Source organism: Erithacus rubecula, assembly GCF_903797595.1.
Source record: "Erithacus rubecula genome assembly, chromosome: 3".
Classification (NCBI taxonomy): domain Eukaryota; kingdom Metazoa; phylum Chordata; class Aves; order Passeriformes; family Muscicapidae; genus Erithacus; species Erithacus rubecula.
In genome coordinates, this window is record NC_136689.1 from 77,537,331 (window position 1) to 77,562,882 (window position 25,552).

Below are 25,552 nucleotides of genomic sequence, written 5' to 3' on the forward strand. Positions count from 1 at the left end.
ACAGAGTGGTGTAATCAAAAGATTATGCAGTAACAGCAAGACTGTTGATGCATGTACACTGCCACCATTTACTTTGTGCTCTTGATAAATTATTGAGCTGGACAGCCCATGGGGTCAGTGTGCACAGTACAGCAGGATGCCCAGATCCTGGTAATGGGGATTGAGGACAGAACTTTTGTGCTTTCCTACCTGCTGTTACACGCTTCTTTTGGCAGGTGTGGCTCTTGCTTCTCTTCTCCCAGTTGTAAAATGCAGCATTTTCTTCCCACTGTGTTGTAAGGATTAATTAGTTGGCATTTAGAGAGAGTTTCAAAGAGGAGTTAATAGGACAGTGTTAAATCTAAGACACAAGAGAGTACAATCTATTTGGTTTTTATCTGAGCAATCTCACTGATGTCAGAGAGCCAAGTTCCTTTTCTAGTCTAGGAAGCAAAATCCTGAGGTGATAAACCTCTGCAGCTTGCATCTGAAAATTTGATTTAAAATCTTTCTGACCATAATTTCTGAACTGTGGAATGATGAATTAAATCAAAGTAAAGAAGCTGAATATGTAACTTTATTTTCAGTTCTGAGCACTCAGCATGTCTCAGTAATTTTAAGAGGAAACATGCAAAGTTTTTGGGTTTTTTCTCTTCTTTTTAATGAGGTCACTTAAACAGCTGCTTCAAGTATGGAATTAAGAAGCTAACTTTGGTTATATTGTCTTCTCAGAATATTTAAAAAATTAAGAAGGGCTTTCCTTATATAGGGAAATCATAATGTGCCTTCTCTGAAGACTTCATCCATAAATAAATTCTTGTAAGCAAGGCTTAATATCAAATGAATAGAGTCTGCTACAGCAGGTGTTTGGAAGTCAAAGAGTGGCATCAATAGGCATAATTTAAAGTTCATTAGCAGCAATAGAAGAAAAAAGTATATTTTTTGTAAAATTCTGTATTTTAGCTAGAGCTTTACAAGGACGTATATGATTGGTAATTTTAAAATTATATCTTTAACAGCAGTATTAAAGTGCTTTTTAGTCATTACAACATTGTCTTGAAAATTCAGGTTTAAAAATAAAGTATGGATGAAAAGAGGACTTTATTAAAACAATTAAATAGCCCTTAATGCAGGGCTTGGCTATGGTATCTCTTCAGGGCTTGTGCAAATAACAAGAATCCCAGGGGTGGACTCTTAACACGAGGCATTTTGTCTTCAAAGCCCATCAGTAGAAACCCTTGGATGCAGAAGCTGCCTATTCAATGTGCAGGTCTCCTGTGACTACACAAGTAACAGAAGCTGGGGGTGCATATCCTGTTGGGATTGCACAGAAAGTGCAGCCTTATGTGCCACTTTCCCAGCCCTTGGGGAGGAAGTAGGGAGAGAAGCCTGTCCTTCTGACTGCCAGTCCCCCCCCATTAATCTCCAGACTGTTTTGTTGCAGCTGTGCTGAAATGTATTCCATACACCAGCTGTCAGCCTAATGTGACTTGAAATGGGCTGCTGTAATAAACCATTATCAGAGCACTTGAGGAGAATGTGAGCCTTGACCTTATCTGGATAATTATCTAATAGAGTGCACAGAGTGATCCCTTTAATTGCTGTTGTCATCCTTTGCAGCCATGGTAGAATATGCTGGCTTGGACAGTAACTGATTCCTAGGGTGTCTTTACACTTTTAATGTCAACATCCCCCTTACAGTTCTGTCGACTTTGCTATAGATGAGAATCACACACAACTGAGAAATTAATTTTATTGGGAACATTTTAAGATTCTGTTATTTAAATTTCTTGCTAAATTGACTCCAGCCAGTTCTTGACAATTACTAATGTTTTAGACTGTGAAATCCCTGAACAATATTAGCAAACTTAGATTATGGTCAGCAGCATTGTGGTCAAAATGCAGGTCTACTAGGTCAGGACATGTTTTTCACCCCTTTTTGACCCACTGTCAAGAAGGCAAGATGCTCAGCTCTTCTTGAACAAAAATTTACACAGTTTGCTTATCACACAAAAGCAATTCATTTTGGCAAAGGATGGTTGAATAGGACTCAGCAGTACATCCTTAACAGTTTGTTTCTTCTGGTGGTGAATGGGGGAAAAGCAGAGGACCTAAACAAGTTCTATTTGTGTTACTTTATTTAGGAGCTTTCAAAAATTTTGGTTTTTGATGTGGAAAGAAGGCATTCTGTGAGAATGGGAGGGTAATTTTTAAGTCATCTTGTGCCTCTCATCTGCTTTCTGTTGCAAATTCATCTAGTGGTAAAAACGCTGTCATTCCTCTTTAAGTAGCAAAACACATTATCAGTTCCCATTACAGATCCATTTTTTAGAACCTGAAAAATGTATGCCAGTTTACATGTGTTAGTCATATAAATACACTTAATTGTGACTTGGGTATGATGCAACTGACATTTAATCCCAAATCCAGTTTATCATCTCTCATAATCTGTAGTGCTGTCATGTTTCTAGTCCATATTATATCCTGAAAGGTTAGATTCTGGAAAGCAAGATCCATTACTTTTTAAAAACACATTGGGCAATTTTTTATTGAATAGTTATGGTGTTGGAATTCTATTTCATTTTTTACCTTACCAAGAAGTCCTGCTTTAGTTCATACTCTTGGGCTTTTGGCCTTGTATCTCTCTCAGAATCAGATGGCCAGAAGAAAGCAGATAAGTGTTCTCATTAGAGATGTTCACACTTTATATTTTCATGCTTTAGAAATCTTTTCCGTTATATGTTATGAAAAAACTCTGATCATCTCTTTATGTTGGCAAGTTTATGTCATTACTTTTGCTTGATTTCGGTGTTTTCTTAATGAATTCTAGATTAATACACTAAAATATTGATTTTTCACTTACACTCAATAAAAGATTACAGATGTAAAAAGCAGCTCATATTTCAGACTCTGAAAAGACTGGAAACTGAATGCACTGAAAGTTTTTTTAAATGTTTGTAGATAAGAAGGGCCTTTGATTTTTTTTTTTTTTTTTTGCATGCATATATAAATGAAAATACAATGCAAAGATTGTTATTTAACAAAACAAAGATATAAAATACAGCAATCAAACCCTTTGTTACAATGCTGTGAAAATAAAGTAACTGTGTGAGTGAGTAGTGATGTAGGTCAATTCAGCTGCTCCTCATATTCGTTGTGACAGTTATTGGAATAGCTGGAGGCGGAGTGGTTACTGATACACTATCCTGTATTTAGAGTTTAGATGCTATGGCATCAACAGCAAGACCAATGGGACCATTTAAAAGGATATTGGTGATACAGAGGTTGAATTTCATCCTGAGAGGAGATAATGATTCTCATGGATTTCGGTGTTGAGACAGAATTGACAAGGCAATAGGTACCAGATGCTTACAATTTTTTTTTCTCTTGTTACTGCTTTTATGTCACTGAATTTCTTTGTTCCCCAGTTCTCCACATTTCCCTATTTAATGGTGTACATAAGGAGACAAAGATTAAAATGAGTTAGGTATCAGATATTACTGAAATAGTAACAGATATCATTTAACTCCACATAAATCCTAATCCCTGACTTCTTAGTTCCATTGAGTAAGCAATCAAGGCTGAATGTGGTCATTCTAGGGACTGGAAAAACAGAAAATTATAGGTTTCATCTTATGCTGGAGAGTTTAGTGGACACATATTGCATACATAGCATGAGGGACACACCAAGCAAAAATAATAGAAGAAATATTGTGGAAATTCTGTGATGATGTTTTATTTGAGTGAGAAAGGCGGTGGATGAAGGCAAACACTGAAGGAGAGAGATAACGGTAGATGGAAAAGACATAGGGACATAAAAATATGGAATACAATGAAGGAACAGGGATCCAGGGTAGATCTGGTTTTGCTAGTACCATATGTACCATTTTTTAATACTGCACTAACACAAGAACAAGAAATTCATTTGAGAAGTGGATTTTTTAGCACAGGTTACAATTTCCAGAGTATTAATATATGACATTACCAGCAGAATTGGCATATTCTGAGAACTATTTATTGTGTGAAAATAAATATTGTTAACTTAGAAACATATATATAGACCCCTAAAATAAGTGCAGATCTCACTTCACATTTCTGTGATGCCTAGGCAGCTAAATGTCTCATGACTGCAGATCTGTATCTCCTTGATAAGTAATCCGGTAGGATTGGAAGGTTGCTTTGGAATATTGTAAATAAAGGGCACATAGCAAGACCTTTCAGCTGCTGTTTGCAGCTAAAGGTGAGAAAAGGGTAGGTTTCATGATGACTGATAAAGTTTGGAGTTGCACTATGCCTGCAACTTAATAGCAGTGATCAGTAGTCAAGAGAGATTGTGAACAGTCTGTTCTGTTAATATTACTTTGTAATGCTGTGCTTGACTGTAACCCTTTCTTTACACCTGTTTATCTGAGATTTGCCTTCACTTTTGTGCAAGTGAGGAGAACCATTTCATCTGTACTGTCATGTTACACATATGGGTTACCACTTCACTGAGCTCTTTACTTCATGATCATGGCTCTCGCCCCAGCACATGCTAATAAAAACTTGAAATTTTAGGGCAAGGTGTGAGAACAATCCTGTGCTGCCCACAGAGTGCTGTACTCCAAAAGTAAAATCAAGTGAGTTATCTTAGCTTTCAGTTATTAGTTATGCTGCCTTAATCTTCCAGCTCTTTGGATCTTCATGAGCCTTCTTTTGCAGGATAAAAGCAAGATTTAATTTGACATTGACTTGACTTTCAGATAATTCAGGTTTTAGCAGCAAGTAGGTAAGATTTTTAAATGCACTTGAATAAAATTGGTACTGTGTGCTGATTCTCATTAAAGGATTAAACTATAAGCATTTTATGAAGTTATTCTTTATAAAGTTATTTTTATCAAGTTATTTTTAATTGACAGAAGAAAAAAATTAGAAGAACTCAAAATAGAGGGAAGTGCCATTATTCAGAAGCTTCCAACCAGGAAATTATTTGTCTACTTTGAATATAAAAAACCCCAAGTACTCTATATTATATAGAGATCATACTGGGCAAACTTTATTCAATTTCTTCTTTTTTCTAGGCCCTCTAATAAAAAAATCACCTAGAACATACTTCAGTTTCTTGGGTCATTATTCCCTCTACAAGGAGTTGGAGTGTGAAGAATGAAGGAGTTATACTTTCTTCCTCTTTTTCTTTACCACTTCATCTGTGAAAACTGACAGAAAACAGTGTTGATCTGGGTTTATTCCATAAGAGGGTGAAATTCTACAGATGTGCAACAGGGCAGTGAAGGGGCTGCTGAAGAATAAACCAGCAAAAGCCTTACTATTTAAAGATAACTTTTCCCCTGAAAAAGGCTGTGATTTTTCACATGTATCCTCAACAAATGTAACCAGATATTTTGTTGTAGTTTTCTCTCTGTTGCATGGAGTTGGGTAAACTGCTTTTATCTTACCTTTTGCCCTGATGTGATAAAAATCACCTCCCTTCTTGCTCTCATTTAGTCCAGTCCAAGTGGTCCTAGTACTGTCCTGGGAGGATGAAAAAGAAATAACTTCCTCTCTGAAGGCGCAGGATGACCTGACTAGCCTCAGATGGCTAAGGATAAGGGAAAGAAATAGTTCAGGAAAGAGGATTGCAGGACAAGGGTGAAGCTAGAAAGCTCTCTGAGTCTTGTCAGGACATGAAAGGAAGCCATGCTGGAGCTCAAAAAACAGATGGTGATATTGGGAAAAACCTCAGAAAGAAACTGGTTTACCAGGTCAGGGAAACATCTTCAAATCCTTAAATGTTGAATTAGAATGATTTTGTGCTTATTTATATTCTGCTACAGAAACCTGAATTGTTACATTCTAATAATAGATGGCAGAGCCAGTCAAATGTTCTATTTAGAGAGCAGCAATCACCTCATGGAAAATGCATAGTATATGTACAGGTGTTGAAAAGTGGCCCCAGTGACAGAGATAATTGTAAGCTAGTTTAAATGTGGTACAAAATAATAAAAGCTGTAATAAATAATAACTGTTTCTTGCTAGGTAGTTACTTCCCATTTGAAGCATATGGTATATGCCTTTTTTCACTTCAGTCACAGGGCTTCTTTTGTATTCAAGCTTCATATACTGTTAACAGGTCATATAAATCCATCAAATTAAAAGATATCGTGTACAACAATTTGTTTTAATTACAAAATATCATGTGTTCTATTTAACTGTGAGTTTAATGAATGGCTATTTAATTAAGGGTTTTAACTCATAATCAGTTTGCATCACTGGGCAACAAATAATCAGTTTATAACATGCAGTTGAACAGTCAAAAAAAGCATCAGGCAAACCTTTTCCTGATGGCACTTATTGGCAAATTAAATGATCTGGACTCCAATGTAAGTATGAAACAGGAAATAGGTGGTAGGTGGAAAGGATGTCACAGGAGGGTACTTGACAGAGCTTGTTGAAGCCATGTAAATGTTGGTAGGGGCTTGCCATTCATTCTGTAAATATAACGATTCACTACAGGCATTGTATTGTGTAGAAAAATAATGTGTTATACCTTTGCCTAGTACATTGTAACCCTGATAATGAAACATTGAATATATTTATTGCTAGCTGTGATATGAAAGAACACATCAGTTCAGGTTTTTTTTGGGATGGTAATATTAAAATATTTTATTTTCCCTTTTTTTTAGGTTTGTTTTCTCTTTCCACTTCTATCACATCTTAAATTATTTCTATTTAAATGAAACTGATTATAAATTTAAATGAAAAAACTTCTGTTTACATTAATACCTTTCAGAGCACATGCAGTAATTGGCTATATTCATATTCTAAGGCTGATATACCTACTAAAGGTGTAACGTGAGGTTAAAAAGATTTGTATGAGTAAGTATGACTTGTATGACTTGATTATGAATAATGTCTTCATTTGATATCTCTGCTGACATCCCCTCAGATTTTTATTTCATACATTGTAAGGATAAAGGGGGACATTCTGATAGTCCATGATATTATTTTGTAGGCTATAGGATTTCAGCCAACAGTCCTAGTATCTGTTTCAAAAGCTGTGGTTAATCTATTGAATCATTTCAGAAAGACAGGCAGTATGAAAAGAGGAAGTGATGCATAATCCAGTACAGTGCTGAAAAGATACTCCAACATTTTATTTCCTTTATTGTTTAAGTTTTCCATCTTATTTCTCAATTTCTTTTAATTTTTTTCACCTGAAGCTACTTGAACTGTTAACTAAAGAGATCTTTCTCATGCAGACCCTTTTCATATCCATAGCTAAAGCTTTTTGAGTTGTTTCTTCCCAGTAATAATTTAAATTAGGCAATTCCTAAACAGTTAAAAATATTGTTTGGGTGATGCTCATGGTTTCTATAAAGTTTTCCAGTTCAGCTGAGAGACCAAAACCAAGCATGATCCTGAACTGAAAAATGGGGAAGTGCCATGGATTTAATTATTAGTTTTGCCTTTAAGTGTTTTGGATTTAATAGAACAGATTGAAGTCTGCTACACACCACATGTATATGAACCATTTTTTTTGTTTGTTTGTTTTAACTTATGGCAAATACAGGTTTTGGATTTGGACTATAAGAATAGATTTCTTATCTCCTACACCATAAAAGAACTAAGTCATCATGATAGTACATGTGTGCAAGACAAGGAAAACATGCTACATCTTAAATAAATGCAATAATATTGCGCATATTAAAGTCTTTTTCCTAGGTTCTTTTCTTCATTGCCTATTAATAAAGCATTTTTTCTCCTTTTAGTTTTCCTGGGTCAGAGGAGGATGAGGTTTTCATTCTGTGTAAGAATTTTGGAAGGGGGTATTAGTAAGTTTTCTTTTCCTATTCAAGGTACAACTCAAAAATAGTTATGTCTTCATATCAACATAACAATGCTTGTGCGAAATCCTACATCTGTATGGTATGCTGACTGAAGAAATTGTTTTTCAACTTTTACAGCTATTTTAGACTGAGATTTCTGTCTTGACTTTCTGCTCATATCACATGAAAATTTCAATTTTCAGAGATTCAGTGGCTATGTGAGTGAATTCTAAAAATGCAAAGAAGTGAAGGTGTTCTTCAGCTTCTGTAGTAGGGGAGAAAAGTATCAGTGACCATAACACATTTCACTGTCTTAGTGGACTAATGTTTTACAGTGAGGGCTACCTATAGATGGCACCAAGAGTAAATACTAGAGGGGCTATACAGAAAAAGTCTCTTGAATTCAGTGCAATTGTGTTTCTGAAGAAGCATTGCTCAATGCCTTTCTGATTATTTTCACAGTGTTACTGTAGTTTTACTAATTTTTATGGAAAATAATTGAAATCCTTTATCTGACCTAAGCTGAATATAGAAATTGGGGGCTGGATTCAAAAGATACTAGCTTTAATGGCCTTTGCCATAAATTCTTCTTTCTAGCCTGTTCTAGATGTTGTGAAAGTTCTGAAAATTGTAACATCTTGCAGCACTGATCAGCAGCATCACAAGGCTCTCTGCTCCTGTGTATGCTGCTGAAGAAGATGGAGGGCTGAAATATTGTCTCAGATGTTTTTTTTTCTTTCCCTCAGCTGCATCCTGGTTCTCCTAAAGCACAAACAAAACCTTTCTGGGGGAAAACAAAGGGGTGCTGAATTGTATCAGGGATGGTCCCAGTGCTGTACTATTTCTTTATGTGACCCCATGCAGTGAAATGTTCTGAGACACACTGGGAAGCAAAATTAGCCTTTGAGGCAGAGCAGCCCTTGGTTTCTGTGACTAGCACATGCATCACTATCATTTTGCTGTCAATCTCTGAAGTGGCTCAGCATCCCCAGTCATAAAGCTTGCAATGCCAATTGGAAGCATCATGAACCTTAATAATGTGCTACTCTTCATCTTCAACTGCAAATATAATAACCAAGCAAAAGAAGTCAGCCAAAACTGCACAGAGTCTGTCCCAGTGTAATTCACCTTTGTAAGTCACAGCAACACTACATTAAAGTACAGAGAAGTCAGGCTGACACTGGAGCAGGACTCTGGAGATTAGTACAGAGATGAAAAGTCCATATTACATGTTTTTCTGTTCTGTCTTAGGGCAAAAAATAACAGTATTGAGCCAAAATAATGTATGATATACAAAGAAATTAAATTTTGCAAGGTAACTAGTAACTATTTTAATTTTTAAATTTATCTTTAAACCTGAAATTAGACTGTTAATAATGATTTTCTTGTTATGTGAGTTAATAAAGGCCAGAGGCCTTAATTCAGCATAGGACTTGTCACCACTTCTCTGATTCTTATGAAAAAGCTTTTTATTTATGAAATTAACAGAACTTAGATTTTTCTAGTTTCCTTAGTCTTCTAGGATATCAGTCTTTCATTCATAACTTGAATGATAATCATCTTGAATGCCATCACATGGCACCTACAGGATGGCTGGGATGGTCAGACCCAGCCAGCACAGATTTAGGAGGGGCAGGTCCTGCCTGGCCAACCTGATCTCTCTTTATGACCAGGTGACCCACCTGGTGGGGGAGGGAAAGGCTGTGGCTGTTGTCTACCTTGACTTAAGCAAAGCCTTTGGCAGCACATCCCACAGCACACTCCTGGAAAAGCTGGTAGTTCATGGCTTGGACAGAGCTCCCCTGGCTGGATGGCCAGGTCCAGAGAGTGGTGGTGAAAGGGGCTGCATCCAGCTGTGGCCAGTCACCAGGGATCTGGGCTGGGCCTGGCCTTCCATTCCTGTTTAATACTTTTATTGATGATCTGGATGAGGGGATTGAGTCTACAACTAGCAAATTTGCAGATGACACCAAGGAGGAGGGAGTATCTATCTGCTGGAGGCCAGGAGGGCTCTGCAAAGGGACCTGAACAGGCTGAATCAGTGGCCCAAATCCAACAATATGAGGGACAAGAAGACCATATGCCAGGTCCTGCACTTTGGCCACAACAACCCCCTGCAGTGCTGCAGGCTGGATGCAGATTGGCTGGAAAACTGCCCAGTGAAAAAGGACCTAGGGTTGCTGATTGTCAGCCAGCTGAACCTGAGCCAGTGTGTGCTCAGGTGGCCAAGAAGGTCAATGGCATCCCGGCCTGTGTCAGCAACAGTGTGGCCAGCAGGAGCAGGGCAGTGACTGCCCCCTGTTCTCAGCACAGCTGAGGTTGCACCTTCAGTGCTGTGTTCACTTCTGGCCCCCAGCTTAGGAAGGATGGTGAGGTGTCTGAATGTGTCCAAAGGGCGACAAGGCTGGTGAAGGCTCTGGAACACAAGTCCTGTAGGGAGTGGCTGAGGGACCTGGAGCTGTTTAGCCTGGGGAAAAGGAGGCTCAGGAGGGACCTTACCACTCTCTACAGTGGTGACACAGTGGTGCTAGGTCATGGGCTGGACTCAATGATTTCAAAGATCTTTTCCAACATTGTTGATTTTGTGAGTCTGTGATTCTGTAAAACATTGTGCAAATGTAGTGACCATGTGCTACCACTCTTCTGGAGTTCACCTCAGACAGATTTGTGTGTATAGATTGCACACCAGAGGCTCAAAAACCCTCAGGGAAAACAAAACAAACAAACAAAAAAACCAGCAAAAAAACAAAAAGAAAAAAAAAAAGGGAAAAAGAAAAAAAGACAACATTGAGGTGTAAATATTTTAATGTATCTTGTGCAGGACAAATTTTTGACATTGCTCATCAACTGCAGTTTTTCCATCTTATAGCATATCTTATAGCAGCACTGATCCTGTAAATATGAAGGAACAGTGTTACACTGTTTGTTTTTGAAATCGTGAGAAAGTTCATGGCTGTTGAAGTCAGACCATGAGAAGAAAAGAAGGGAAGAAAGGAAAGATTAAATTTTTAGGAAATAATTGCCTCGAAGTACATTTTTCTTTTGATGTTGATTTAAATACTGTTTCCATCATACAAATAAATTTTCCATTCTTTCTATTTATTTCATATCATTGGACTTCAGGCAACAAATTTTCTATGCAAGAGATATATACACAAGGGGGTTTTAATTCTTTGCTATCCTTCTTTCCAAGAGCGAGTCTCAAATACCTACTGTTTGAGGGGGGTTTAATATTCAAGTAAAGCTTTATTCCTTTATCAAACAGCAGATTTTCTGGTTTGTCAGTTTCAAAAACCTTCCACAAAATAGTTTTCAAATACAGTGCATGGCAATGCCATTTTGGTTGAGTGCTGATGCAAAATGTACAGTCTATAAGGCTATTACACTGCTAAAGCCACGTAACTTTCTTTTAGAAATTAAACATTTTGTTTCCTAACAGACAAAGCCTAACATGGCACGTGTCATATTTTGATAGTACTATGGTACTGTGTCTCAGCAATTTTTAAAATATGTGTACTGTGCTGTAATTATTTTGAACATGTTTAACAAGGTTGAAAACATTGTGTGCTATTTAAGGGTATTACTGCCCTTATTCTTCTTAACTGTCGTTTTATAATTTCATTCCAAAATCCTTCTCACTGAACAAATTAAAGCTTTAATTGTTTTTAATGTAACAGCAAGGAGATGTGTAACATCCTAGCCATGATATCTAACTCTTAGATTGTATAATGTGAGTAGCACTATTGATATCAACTGGAACCATGAAATTATGTTCGTACCTCCTAGTGCCTATAGTGACACCAAGTAACCATGGACATTTTGTGTTTGAGGAGTAAATTACTTTGGATAACAGAAGTGAATTCTCCTTATCTTCTAGACAGCTGTTTAGTCCTAACTTCTCTTTCATTCATATAGTTTAACATAAAGTATTACACACTGTGTGTCTATTTTTCACCCATTTGGTTATAAATAACATTATGGTGGAATGGAAAGGAAATGTTATTGTTTGTACTTTAAAATTTCTTATGTAAATTCCATGTATTCCTTTTTTATTATGCTCCAAGCTGATACACAGTTCTTGTTATTGTTACCTTTATCTTCATGAAATTTTATTTTTGTATATTCCAATATTCTCTTATACCATAGGGGTGACTCTGACTTGTTTCAATAACAAAGTATTCAATAACAAAGTATTAATTCTTAATGCATTGTTATTCCCATTTCTAAAAGGTGTTTTTTCAGAAGAGTCAGTGCAGTTTTATCTGATAAATAATATTCATACATTTTCTCTAAGTCTGGAAGTCATGCATACTATAAAGCCATGTAATAATGTCAACATTTAAACAATTCATTAGTGACCTTTAATAGTCTGATATGGCAATCTACCTTATGGGTTTGATTATGGTAAGTCTATCAAATTAAAAATATCTTCATATTGAGAAAGATATTATATATTTGGTACACAATACCTTCTATGTTTTGTTGTTGTTGTTGTTTTGGGTATTTCACTTAGCAAGACCAAAGCATCTTTGTTATAGAAGAAATTCTGAATGTATTTGATGCTTATATCTCCTGATAGAGCAGCAGATGAAAAAATGTCTGGCCACAGATAATTTTTTTGTGTATTCTAGCCATAGCAATTTTTCCTTAATTAAACACTCAGTAGGAAGCTTGCAGTTTCTCAGTTTTATGCAAATCCTGAATTAAAAAATTACCTGCCATTTTTAGGTGAAATAGAATTTAGTAGGTTTGGGAAGTAGTTATCTTAATTAAAAGGAAAAAAATTCTGCATGGTAACTCAGTTATTTTCCCTGTGAACTACATACAATTTTAAATTTAAGGGAAGGAAAAGCATAGTCGCCCTTACTTTAGCAGGGAGGAAAATAATTACAGAGACACTCCAATAAAAACAGCAAAAGCTGTGAGGGATGGAGAAAAGAAACTGGAAAAGGCAGAACAAGAAAAATAGCTTCAAAATGTTAGGTTGCAGAGAGTCAAGAAAAACCAAGCAAGCAAACACTTTCTGCAACCAGCCTTGTGTTCAGTGCTAAATGCTTCCTACCTCTTCACTGCCTCTTGGTTTCATTAAGTGTACCAGCTGTCAACAAGAGACAAACACCCCAGAAAAGGCCTTGCCCTTCTGAATGACTGAGATTTACTTGCACATGTTTTTCTCCAGGATGCTCCACAGTCTTTATTATCAAGGTTCCAGAATGTTTCAAAGCCCATGATGCACCCCAAAACTATAAGGTTTCCTGTGAATAGGTGAATGGTATAAGGAATACAGCTAAAATGGTGTTTCCATACCATCATCCTGCTCAGTGGAAGACTACCCATGAGCACACTGCCACAGGCTCTTGTTCATGATTTCCTGCCATAATGTTCAAAGTGAATCTCCCCCCAGGCTGTGAGAGCAGGGGAAATTGCCTCACTGGGCTCTATGCTCTCCTTACTCACTGCTTTCAATTGCCTTCCCACAGTCTAAATAATTTGGTTTAGCCTTATGAAGTAGTTTGAATTAATCTCCAGACTGACTTTATTTCACTACTTAGTGCTAAACAGTTGGCAAAACAATTTTTTTTTTCTAAAGCATTCCTCATTTTCTCATTGTGTTCAGTAAAAATGAAGGAGCAGAAAGGTTGACATGATTATCAATTATAATTATCACTTACTTATATCTGCTTGAAATTGTAGATACTTGATAAGTCTACTTGTTTTACTGAGTATGAGAAAAAAACTTTTTCATTAAAAAACCACAACTTTTTGATTATTATTATTTTAATACATCTTGCTGTATTAATGCAGTCTCTAAGAACACGGTGGTTGACACATATTGCCTGCTAGAAGGCTGTACTACCTACACCTATAAGTAATATGATATTCTTTAAGTTCTAAGCAGATTAATTTCTAGGTATCCTTTGCATAAATATTTTGAGTATGGAAAAGCTTATTTAAATGGTTGCAAAACTTTCTGCTCATATATTTACTCCTGGGATGCACATAGTAACTGTGTGTGCATTCCAGTGTTGCAAACATTTACCTGTTTCAGACCTTTCAACATAAGCAAGTGTAACTTCCTTCCATGATTCTGCATTGATTTGCAATTAGTTTTATTGTTAGAATAAGTAAAGACCAAACCGGATGCTGTCTAAGCCATACATCTATTTGAATCTATTAGAATAAGTTGTTTTATTCTCCAAAACAGCTCCTGCCGATATGTGTGGAGTTTATCTACATGTGAGTAACAGAACTGCTCTCCCTAGGTCACAGGGAGCACAAACCAGTCTGTAAGTGGAAGAAACCCAGCATATACCTGTGCAGTTAGGTGTTTTTAGTTTAGAAATGTGCAGTAGGCATCACCTTCCACATCATGGAGGAAATTTCAAGTGTAATCTACACAAATGCCTGCTGAATAGGTCTCAAGATTCTTTTAGGCAGATACAATTACTTGTATTCATGCAGAAAACCCCTGTTCTCTGTCATGCCCTTGATTTTAATCTCCATAACATCCTAGCTGGGAGAAATTCTGACTGTAACTAGCAAAGCATAAAGGCAACTTCATTTACAGAAACTAGGCCCTATCCACCCGTTTATGAACACACCCAAAAGACAACCCTTTTTCTCTGGAGGCCAAGGGAAGGAGACAATCTTTCCTGTAACACGGTGTTGTCAGCTATTTCAAAGTTGTTTCAGGAGGCATGAGTTAGGGAAGACTTCTAACATTCTTCTTGTAAATGTAGACAATGTGAAAAGGTTCTCATTAGGAGGGTTAAATTCCTTACTCTACTCAGACATCCTGAGAAATGTGTTGCCACCTGTGCCCACTCCCCGCAAATATTTTGAATGTAGAGAGTTTGAGCTCTTACGTGGATCAGCACAATGTAACTTTTGACTTTCCAGTTTATAGAGGTAATGTCATCTCATAAATATAATTTCTTAGACCAAACAGTCACTCACTAGTTTCCACTAATGTTTTCTACCCAGTGTATCAGCTTGGTTTCCTGATAGCTTTTATATCACACCAGGGCAGCTACTTGAAAAGCTTAGAAACAGATTTTGAATTTAACACTTGTGGGCAAGGTGTAAAGGCTGACAGACAGCTCAGTATGGGCCAATACACAAGCAGAAATTCTTGCACAGTGTGTTATCATTAAAAGAAAGGAGACAATAAATTTGCATCACAGCATGGGAAGAGGCAATGACCAAAACCTCTTGACATCTCTGAAGAGGGAGAAGAAAATATTGTGGTGGAGCACTCTGTCCACAGAAAAATAATGACTCACTAGGTCAAAGTTACTTGTGGTTTACTGGGCACGTAAAGGTGGAGTGAAGGATATTGTAGATATTTATGTGTATTGTCACCCTTAAAGAATAAAAGAGGTGCTGTTGGACAGCCCCCTGCTTGGGGAGGATGCTGCCCTGCCCATGGCATGGCTCTCCCTTCTCTGGTGCAGCTCAGCCCTGCTGCTGATAGCCACTGGAGCCATCAGCCAGTGCTCAAAGCAGAGCTGGAGTTCAGCCCCTGCACCCATGGGCTGGGTGTGTGCCTGTGGTGGGCAGTGATGGTCTGGCACTGCAGCCTGCCAGGGTTCCACAGCAGATGGTGGGCCTGGCTTCCAGGCTGAATTGAAATAGTAGGTATTTTGGGGTCACTGGGGCTTTTGGGTGCTAATAACCTCCTCCATAATTTGAAGTGGAACGAGGCAATTAGAAGGCAAGCTGGATTGAAAAAAATACACTACTGCCGTTCATACTTACTGCACTATAAGTAGCAACATAGTCTCCAACAGTGTGTGCAGAAATGGCAGTAGTTGCTATTTCTTCACAAAATATTGTTTCATTTGTTTGAAGACACAGGTGGAGAGATAAAATGCCAACAAAGGAGAGGAATAATGTGCTTGAGTGTTGCTGGGATTTTTTGTTTTTCCTTAAGAGACCTGGACTTACTGTAAGGAGAACAAAGTGGCAGGAAAGAATAAGGGAGTGATTGAGAAGAGAGGTAAAAAAAGACAGAGCTGCAGAGTGAAGACAAAGGGTGAATAGGATGTTGTTTGAATGTAGCATTGTTAAGTTATTAGAATGAATGCCTTATTGACTAGAGAATGTTAGAAGAAGTTTAAATAACTTAATTGGTCTGTTAATCATTGTCCAAGGTGCTTTCTCTTGGGTGTACATAACATTGTTTCTTGGCTTTTGCAGCAAATATTCTACAGGTACAATGTGAGGCCTTTGGCTATGGTAATATGTGACTATACTTTATAATTTCCTGTTCTACAAAATCATTTTATCTGCAATAAAAATTATGAAACAGATGTACTATGTGCTTTTAGGAGGAAAAAAAATTTAAACACCAAAACCACACCAAACCAAAACCAAAACTATACCTTTATCCTTATCTGATTAAAAACCTAACCTGAAACTCTAGTATCCAAACAGTCATGATTGTCCAACAGAATTCCCTGAAATATATTTAATTTGTACCTGATATGACTGCTGTAGCAAGGGAAGATTAATACGCCTGTCACCTCAAAAGGAATGCTAGGTGCACTCATTAACAGGTGCCTCTCTCTCTTTCCTGGTCATATCAGTGCCTCATACACCTTTCTAAACATCAGATTCATTCCCAGCTTTTGCTCTCTTTGTTCTCTTTTTATCACTCAGCCTCCACAACTCCCTTCTGATCAGGTAACTTGTTTTCATTTTTGGCAATCATTCATCAGTTTATTCTGAGTACTTCTACAGCCAAAACAGAAATCCATTAAATCTATATAGCAGTTAAATCTCAACAAGTAATTTCTCATTCATCTTGCTGGAAATACACATTTTCTTCAGGCCATTGCCAAGGAACAAGCTTGAGGATAAAAAAAAGTGAAGTATTTAATCAGTTTTTTAAAGTTTGTTAATGACAAATTCTGGCTGATAGATTAAAAAATTAGGTCCACTGCATTGGGATGCTTTCAGTTTTTAAAAAGTGATTAACTATATGCCAAGCTGTCAAAAAAATTTTGCATGAAAAAAGAGGAGTTGTTAATATTTTTATGTCTCTGTCCAATGATTTTATAATGTTCATTTTAAATATACATGGAAAAAAGTAAGTCAGCACCATACAGTAATTTTCACAAAGTGGAGTTTTGTAACTATCAAAAGAGAAGTCTAAAAAACTTTTTATGCTCATTCATACCCTCCCCCAGTTTTTTCCTCCCATAGATTTGACTTTAAAAACATTTCTGTCTTTCTCTCTAAAATCTAGTTACATCTGCTAGCTAATTGAATTGAACAAAGATTTTGGCTTTTCTGTCCTGAAGAGCTTCTCCTTGTTCTTGCTCTCCCATCAAACCATGGCTGCATCCTGAGAGACTCAGTTTTCTAGTGCAACTGGATTTGCTGACACAGGTAGGCCATGGCCTACCTTGATTCAGAAGTCCCATACTTGCTAAATAATTCAACCTATTTTATGGCTACTTGCTTAATACCCAGTTTCTGTGGAGCTGGTAAAGTGTCTGACAAAAGGTCAAACTGATTGCTCTACTTCTCTCTCTTGAACTTCTGCTGCTTCCTCATGCTGCTGCCAGTATATCTTCACTTCTGATCAATTTTCTTAATTCAAAAATTGATGCAAAATAGTATTTTCTAATGAAAAGCATGTTTGTCAATATTCTCCACTCCCTTTATGGATTTCTGTTGCCTTGTTACTTTGATTACCAGCTCCTGACCTGTTTATATTCTGGTTTGCTTGAAAACCTAAATTTTCATTCTTCAAATGTGTAATTTCATTTTAAAGATCTTTCTGAGAGCAGAAAGCAGCCTCATGCTACCTGACCTGTACCATATTTTTAAATTCAGAAAAAAGAAGAAACACAACATGTTGTGAGCAGCAGTCTTTATTTCTGGTCAGAGATGAATTCCCAGATAAAAGGATATATTTCTTCTTCGCCTTGTGACACAAAGTCAGACTTCAAAAGCCTTCTACTTGTTCAAAGTGACTTGGAGGCTGAAGAAGTGACACTGTGTAAGACTGTATATGACACACACCGCTGCTGTGCACTTGTTCTGTGCAAAGTATTGAGTCTTGAACTCTTTTTAGTTTGATAGAAAACCTATCATAATGTTTGACTGTTACAAAGCTTCAGCACCACAGATGTTGAACTTTTCTTGACGCTTGTATACATCATACAAGATGAAACAAGTGAAGCTGTGTTGCAGACATTGTTTCGTGTTGTGGTGATGAACTGTTTCTGCCACAGATCACCACAGCAGCGATGGAGTACATGGCTCTAATAACACATTTTCACATTCCATTTGTTAGTTCCAATATTGATTAATCTTTTTCCAATGCAGAAGGACTTTCTTTGCAGTTAAATGCAGCAACTTTTGAGGATTCCTCTATTCAAGCAGTAATTACTAACTAAAAAAGATCCTGTAATTCAGGTGAAAATAGGCTACATTACCCAGACCTCAAATATTTTACACAGTTGATTTGGTTTTCCAGGACTCTGTATTGTCAAAGTGAAGTTTAATAAGAGTGCCCATGTAACAGAAGCACCGTCTCTCCTTACATTTATTAAGGTTGTCCTAGAAGGATGTGAGCTCGAACTCTGAACTGGCATCGAACTTGAAAGATCAAATTTTGATCAGGAAACCTTTACTAACAACTTGATGTGTGGGAAATGAATTGGTAGTCCAAGTAGAAACTGGTGATAAGTGGTGTTCCTCAGTGACTGGTATCGGGACTGGTGTCATTCAGCATCTTTGTTGGCAACATGGACACAGGAACAGCTCCTGGCCCTTATCAGGTTTTCTTATGACACCAAGCTGAGTGATAAACAAAACAGAAGGAAGGGATGGATACCTTCCAGCAGGACAAACTTGAGAGATGGACCTTTGCAAGCCTCATGAAGTTTAGCAAGGCCAAGTGCAAGGTGCTGCACATGGGTCAGGGCAATCCCAAGCACAAATACAGGCTGTGAGGAGAATGGATTGAGAGTAGCCCTGTGGAGAAGCACTTGGAGGTATTGCTGGACAAGTGTATCCTGAAATGCATCAAAGGAAGCAGAACCAGCAGATCAACAGAGATGATTCTGCCTGTCTGGTCTGCTCTTGTGAGACCCCACCTGGGGTGCTGCATCCAGCTGTGGAGTTCAAACAAAATAAAGACATGGACCTGTTGGACTGAGAGGAAGGCCCCGAAGATGCTCGGAGGGCTGGAGCACCTCTCCTATGAAGACAGGCTGAGAGACTGGGGCTGTTCATCCTGCAGAAGAGAAGGCTCCGGGGAGACCTTATATCTCCTTCCAGTGCCTAAAGGGGGCCTACAGGAAAGCAAGAGAGGGATTTGTTACAAGGGCGTGGACAGAGCAAGGGGGAATGGCACTAAGCTGAAGGATGGCAGGTTTAGATTAGCTGTTAGGAAGAAATTCATCACAGTGTAGGTGGTAAGGCACTGGGACAGGTTGCTGAGAGAGATTGCGGATACCCCATCTCTGGAAGTGCTCAAAGTCCAATATAGATGGGACACTGAGCAACCTGGTCTAGTGGAAGTTGTCCCTGCCCATGAAGGGGAGGGTTGATACTACATGATCTTTAAGGTTCCTTCCAACAAAAACTATTCATCAAATCTGCGATTCTTTCTTCTTAGCCTAATGCACTGTATTCTGCATTTCTGGGTATCTACTAGATGTTTCTCATGCTGTAAACAGGCAATGAAGCTATACTGGATGACTTACCTAGCAGTAATGAACCAATTTTCTTCTGTTTTAACTACAGATGTTCAAATGAAATATTATAAACAAATTGCAGGCTACAAACTAGTCTCATTTGTGCTCATTGCAGTATAGCCATAAATGCACATAGATGGTAGAAACAGAATATTCTTTTGAGGGAGAATTTCCTCAATTTCTCCTATATTCTCTGTATAAGACAACAACCAAGAATTGAAAATAGGGGGAAAATTCTCTAGCATTATGGCTTCTGTGTCCTGTTTTTATGCTTGCATCAAATCTTTACGATAATAAGGAGTAATATGGAGTACAGAATAGTACTGACCACTGAGCACTGCCTATGAGAGGTGGGTGGTGTCAGTTTCTTGAAAATAAAGTTATCCATCAGATACCATGATTCTGATGGTGATTAAATCATCAACAGAAAAAAACATGCAGATTACACTGTGGAATAACCTATTTGGTTTTTGCCTTTTTTTTGTCCCATCCCACTTCTCTAATACAGTGCTCAGAGCAGCTTTCTGTAACAAGGCTCTGCATAACCCAGGTGATCTTGCAGACATTCATTTTCTCTCCAAGACACTGGGATTATATTCAGCATGCATTCTGAAATTGTTTTGCTTTCTACTCTGTGACTGAAAAGTGGCTCACATTCTGCGAAGTTCTCGCTGAGTTAAAAACATTTAACAATAATGTTTTCCTCAAAGCTTCTACAAAAGTAGTAGGAAATGTCTTAGTAGTTCTTTTAACAAAGCTGGTTAGCAAATAGGCATGTTCTCTTCTTGCTTTCTGTTACTGAATTGTTTATTCTCCCAAAAAGGGAAACAGAGTAAGTCTTAAAGATTCTGTGGTCTGTAATATTATTTAAAAATAATTTTGCTATTCATTGGTATTATAGAACATAAAGAGCAAAAGTTGGTGGAAGTAGGTACTATCTACTACTGTCTATTAGACCCTGAAAAAGGTTTTCTTCATTTATTATGCAAGAAAAATTTTCCTGTTTATTCAATTTGCCTGAGCTTAGTATGTCAGCAAAGAAAAATTGTAGGGATCTGCAGTGCCACCATGCCCAGAATCACACAAACCCTTTGCTTATTCTTAGAGTGGTCATCCCCACAGGATTATCAAATCAAGAGAGAAACATGAGTAAAATATAGCAAGAGATTCTAACAGATGCCTAAGGTTCTGAAAAATATCTTAAGTTTTGCAGTACCTGCAGAAGTATTTCACAGTAACTTAGTGTCCCAGACCAAAAAATGTTAGTGGAGAAAAAAGAGAAAGATTCTGGAGTAATATCTGTTGGCATATGCATAGATTATCAAGCAGAAGAACAGCAAAGTGTCCTCTAGAAAAGGTTTAGGAGTAAAAAACCCTACCACAACTCAGTACAGAAACTACTTTAGTAAATATCTTTATTTACTTTATTACATTTAAATTGAATAGTCTTATTTCTAACTAGTACAGCAGTTCATCCTGTGCATGAGAGTTGGCTCACTACACACATTAAGGGTAGCACAAGCTGACACTTAACTCTGGCCTTAATACAACTGCCTGGAAATGTTTACAGATGTATCTTTTCAGAAAACATAGATTTTGGTATTGATGTTATTCATTCAAATTACAATGAATCCACCTATACTCTTGATGTTTGGAGATGTTTTAAATGATTCTTGCTGAGCCAACATGAAAAGAAGGGGAATGTGCCTTTGTGTAGATTAAAGGGAGGTGGGGATGTTAGGATGAAAGTACTGAATTGTGCTTCAGAGATAACCGTTCATATGTTGCACAAATGAAAGAAAAATCATAAACCTGATCTCCTTTCTCAGCATTCCAACTAAAACATAGTTTCCTTTTTATTTCTGTCATTCAGGAATAAATTATAGGGTTCCTTTCTGTTTCTCTCTGTTCAAACTCTCAAAGCTTGCACAGCTTCAGCATGCAATGAGTAAAATATCAACAGAGCACTTAAGGAGTTATCAATTTTAAGTGTGTAGGAATTTCTGTGATTCAGGAACAGTAGTTATTCTACCCATATATAGGAAAAGTATATAGGTTTGAAATGGGAATAGTTTTCCTCCACTTTCATCAGTCAGTTTTATCAGATAGGATCCCTTTGTATAAAGATAACAATCTGCACAAATGTTAAATGATTGTACAACTCTATCATGAATATGTGGCAATCCATTTTAATACTAATCATTGATTTTGGCAAGGAGAGTGAAATCCCTTTGAATTGTATTGATAGGTTAAATTTCTCTATTAAATATACTGCAAAATGGTGTGTGTGTTGTGCACTGCTACAATAGATACAGTAACTTTATAGTACCTGTTTTCTTATTTTTTAACAGACCTTTCCTGAGGAGGTGATGCATTGAAATGCTCATTGAAATGAAACAGGCCCTTCACAATATTTTAATAAAAGAGAACATGCTCAGGTTGCTACATAATTAACTATGCCTTTGAGATATTCTTGCACATGGAGTAAATTTTTTCCTATTAAATTGCCATTTATTTGTGACCTTTAATGTATCATAAACGGTCTTCTTTCTACATCCTAAGCAGCACTGGAGAACAACAATAAACTGTTGTATTTCTCTCCTTAAATGACACTTACAGCTTGGCAGAGTTACAAGGAAGCTGGTAGGTTTGCCATTCAGGAACTAAAATAAAGGACTTATCCGTTGCTCCCAGCAACATTTTACTTCCTTGAAATTTTAGAAATACAATTAACTGTTGCATTTTCCCCTTCCAAAAGTTTCTGGGATATGTAGCTGATTGTGTCCATTATTACTATCATTGTAGTTGTTGTTACTATTATTATTTCATTGGCCTCGGCAGGTATTTACAAAAGGTTTTCTAATGCTAAACCTCTGAACCTGCTTTGGTGCTGTTTCTTCCCTTCCTTTTGGGAGGGAGCTGAGGGCAACCCCTGCACCTGTGTCAGCCCCAGGCACTGCACACAAACCCAGGCAAGATTAGTAGAAGCCAAGTCAGCTACTTTTTTGTCCTTTCAGACCCTGAATTGCTTATTTTCCTTCCTCTGTGTGTATACTGTGTCCTGTTGAATCAAACAAAAGTGACCTCAGCTTCATTGTGACATTTTGAGACAAGGCTGCTGAAGTGTGCAGTGAGATGTTATGATTCTCAATCAGAAATGGTGAATGTTAATGATAGGGGATGTTAAGTACATGGTCACTGTGGTTCAGAGAAAGGGGTGGCTCAGTGTAAGTAGAAAGGAGCTGGTTTCTTAAGATCTGTATTGAATATGGAATTTTAAGAAAAGGCTAAAATGCAAGCCTTTTGTCCAGTCCTGTAGCCTTTTACCTAAACATTGGCAGCAAATAACAAAGGCTGTGTGCAAGGAATTATTTTAAAATCAAAATGGGTATAAAAATTGCATTAAAAACCTTGGGAAGGGCTCATTTCAGAGTCTAAGCTGACAGTTTATTCACATGAAGTATTTAATTATGAAGCTTAATATTTATGTGAAAGGGAAGGCTATTTTGCCTGACAGGATCTTTATAAACAAAATAATGAGACATTTGTTTTCCGCCAGCATTCAGATCACAGAGGTGTTGACCAATGGAAATGTGTGTACAGAATAAGGCAGTGTAGCAAGAAATTCTCTGGAGCAAGTTAAATCTTTTTAACTTCAGCAGAATAATTGAACCACTTTAACATTTGCACCATGTCAAAAAACACGACCAATCTTTTATGGGCATAATTACACCTATGGGGGTCTTGCCTGGGGTTGTAGAAATTTGTCATGAATATTGATTGAGTTTCATTTCCACCTTTGGCTCTTGATCACTTGACCCAAGGACTCTCAGACTTCAGGGTGCACTCAGTCTTGTTGCATTCAGCAGCAGGAATGATGTACATAGATTTGTTCCTAGCAAAGTGCTTTGGAGCCTCAGAGTTGTCCCCACTGGAGGTGGGGCCAGGCACTTGTCCCTTAGCTTGTGACCTTGTCACCTATTGCTTTGCACAGGTCTAAAAATTTGAGTGTAAGTTTTATTTCCTAGATGACTGTATATTTTAAAGTTTGACCGCTTAAGGTCATACAGTCTGCAAAGCAGAAGTTTAAAAGAAAAATTAAAAAAATAATATACACCCCAAGATGTAATGTTTTGCATTGTAAGAAACTGATAAGAGCTGTAAGACTCTGATGTGGAGTTAAATTCATTTGGTGTGAAGTCCTGCTATATACAGAATCATAAAATATCTGAGTTGGATAGGACCTCCAAGGAACATCAACTCCTGGCCCTGTGCAGGACAGTCCCAAGACATCACACCCTGTTCCTGAGAGCATTGTCCAAATGTTTCTTGAATTCTCTTAGGCTTGGTGCTGTAACCACTTCCCTGGGGAGCCTGTTCCAGTGCCCAAACACCCTCTGGGTGAAAAACCTTATTCTAATATCCAACCTTAACCTCTGACACAGCTTCATGTCATTCCTTTGGGTCCTGTCACTGGTCACTACAGAGAAGAAATCAATGTCTGCCTCTCTGCTCCTCTCAAGAGAAAATCGTGACTGCATTGAGGTCTCCCCTCAGCCTCCTCCAGGCTGGACCGAACAAGTGAGCTCACACTCCTCAAGGAGCTTCCCCTCCAGACCCTTCACCATCCTTGTGGCCATCTTTTGGATACTCTAAAACAGCTTAACGCCTTTCTTATATTGTGGCACCCAAACTGCACACAGGACTCGAGATGAGGCTGCCCCAGCTCAGAGCAGAGCAGGACAATCCCCTCCCTTGCCTGGCTGTGATGCTGTGCCTGATGCCCCCAGGACAGGGTTGGCTCTCCTGGCTGCCAGGGCACTGCTGGATCATGGTCAACTTGCCATGGACCACCAGGGCCCTTTCTGTGGCGCTGATTTCCAGCCTCTGGTTCCCCAGTCTGTCCATATAACCAGGGCTGCCCCATCCCAGCTGCAGAGTCCAGCACTTTCCCTAGCTAAACTTAGCAGGGCTGTTGATTGCCCAGCCCTCCAATTCGGTCACTAGTAGCTTATCGACTCCCCTCAATTGGATAACCTAAATGGCTATACCTATGTGTGAAGATTGAGCTGCACTCTGGCGAAAGAAAACCAAATAGCTAAGGTGGAGTGTCGGGGGCAGCGGCAGGGCCAGGGGCTGCACTCCGCCCGGCTCCGGGCCCCGTGCCGCCAGGGCCGCTTCCCCGAGGCGCTGCCGCGGTGGCTGCGGCGGGGGGCGGCGGGGGCGGGTCCGGCGGTGCCGGGGCCGCGGGGGGCTCGTCCCGCCGTTGCCATGGAGCCCTTTGTGCCCGCGGAGCGCCTCCCCCGGCCCGCCCGCCCGCGCTGCCCCGGGCCCGGCAGCTGCCGCCGCTGCCGGGCCCGGCCCGGCCCCGCCCGCTGAGCGCACGGCGGCGCGGGCTCCGGCTCCTGCTCCTGCTATTGCTGCTGCCGCTGCCGCCGGCCCCGCGCTCTGCCCGCCCTGCGAGCCGCCGGCCGCCGCTGCCCCCAAGTTCCTTATTGTAAGCGTTCAAAGGAGAAGGGAGGCGATTAAAACAGAAGAGTAGAGCGGCTTGAGCCACCGCTCCGGAGACAAGGGAAAGTCGGCGCAGTGGTGAGGAGGCTTCCCAGGGCGCAGCTGAACTGATTCAGGAGGTTAATTTACAAGAGGGCGACAAAAGGTAAAGCCTTAAAGATGGATCGCTTGTGTGAGATGGAATGGGAGCTTTCGTGGAAAGGGTAATGACTTGTCTTAAAACGTCACTTTTGAATGTCTTACGGATGTTTTTCGACTTCAACATAAGTCTCTTACCCAAGAGCAAATAGTAGCATAATGAGCCGCATTTTAGAGTTCATAGTAAAGGCAAGAAAGTAAATGTTACTCTTCAGTGTCCTACTTCCCCCAAACGCCTCGTGTTCTTATCCAGCAACACTTCATTTGACCGCGGTTATTTGTCGGTGCGACCCGTCCAAAGCAAAGCTTTAAATAATTCCGAGTTAAAATAATTCCATTGCAAAAAAGTGTTTTTGTAGATGCATGCTTTACTTGTTGCTTTGTACTCTCACCCTAGCTAGTGCT

At 38.8% G+C, this 25,552-nt stretch overlaps 1 protein-coding gene across 7 annotated transcripts in view; it reads left to right on the plus strand.

Moving 5' to 3' along the window:
• CTNND2 (catenin delta 2) overlaps positions 1-25,552 on the plus strand; it is a 626,420-nt gene that overhangs the window by 189,030 nt on the left and 411,838 nt on the right. The window contains exon 1 of one of the 7 annotated variants that reach the window (XM_079301148.1): positions 25,045-25,154. The exons of the other annotated variants lie outside the window; for them this stretch is intronic. The gene's annotated coding sequence lies outside the window, so the exon portion shown is untranslated. Of the gene's footprint in view, positions 1-25,044; positions 25,155-25,552 lie in introns of those variants that run through there. 7 annotated transcript variants of the gene reach the window in all.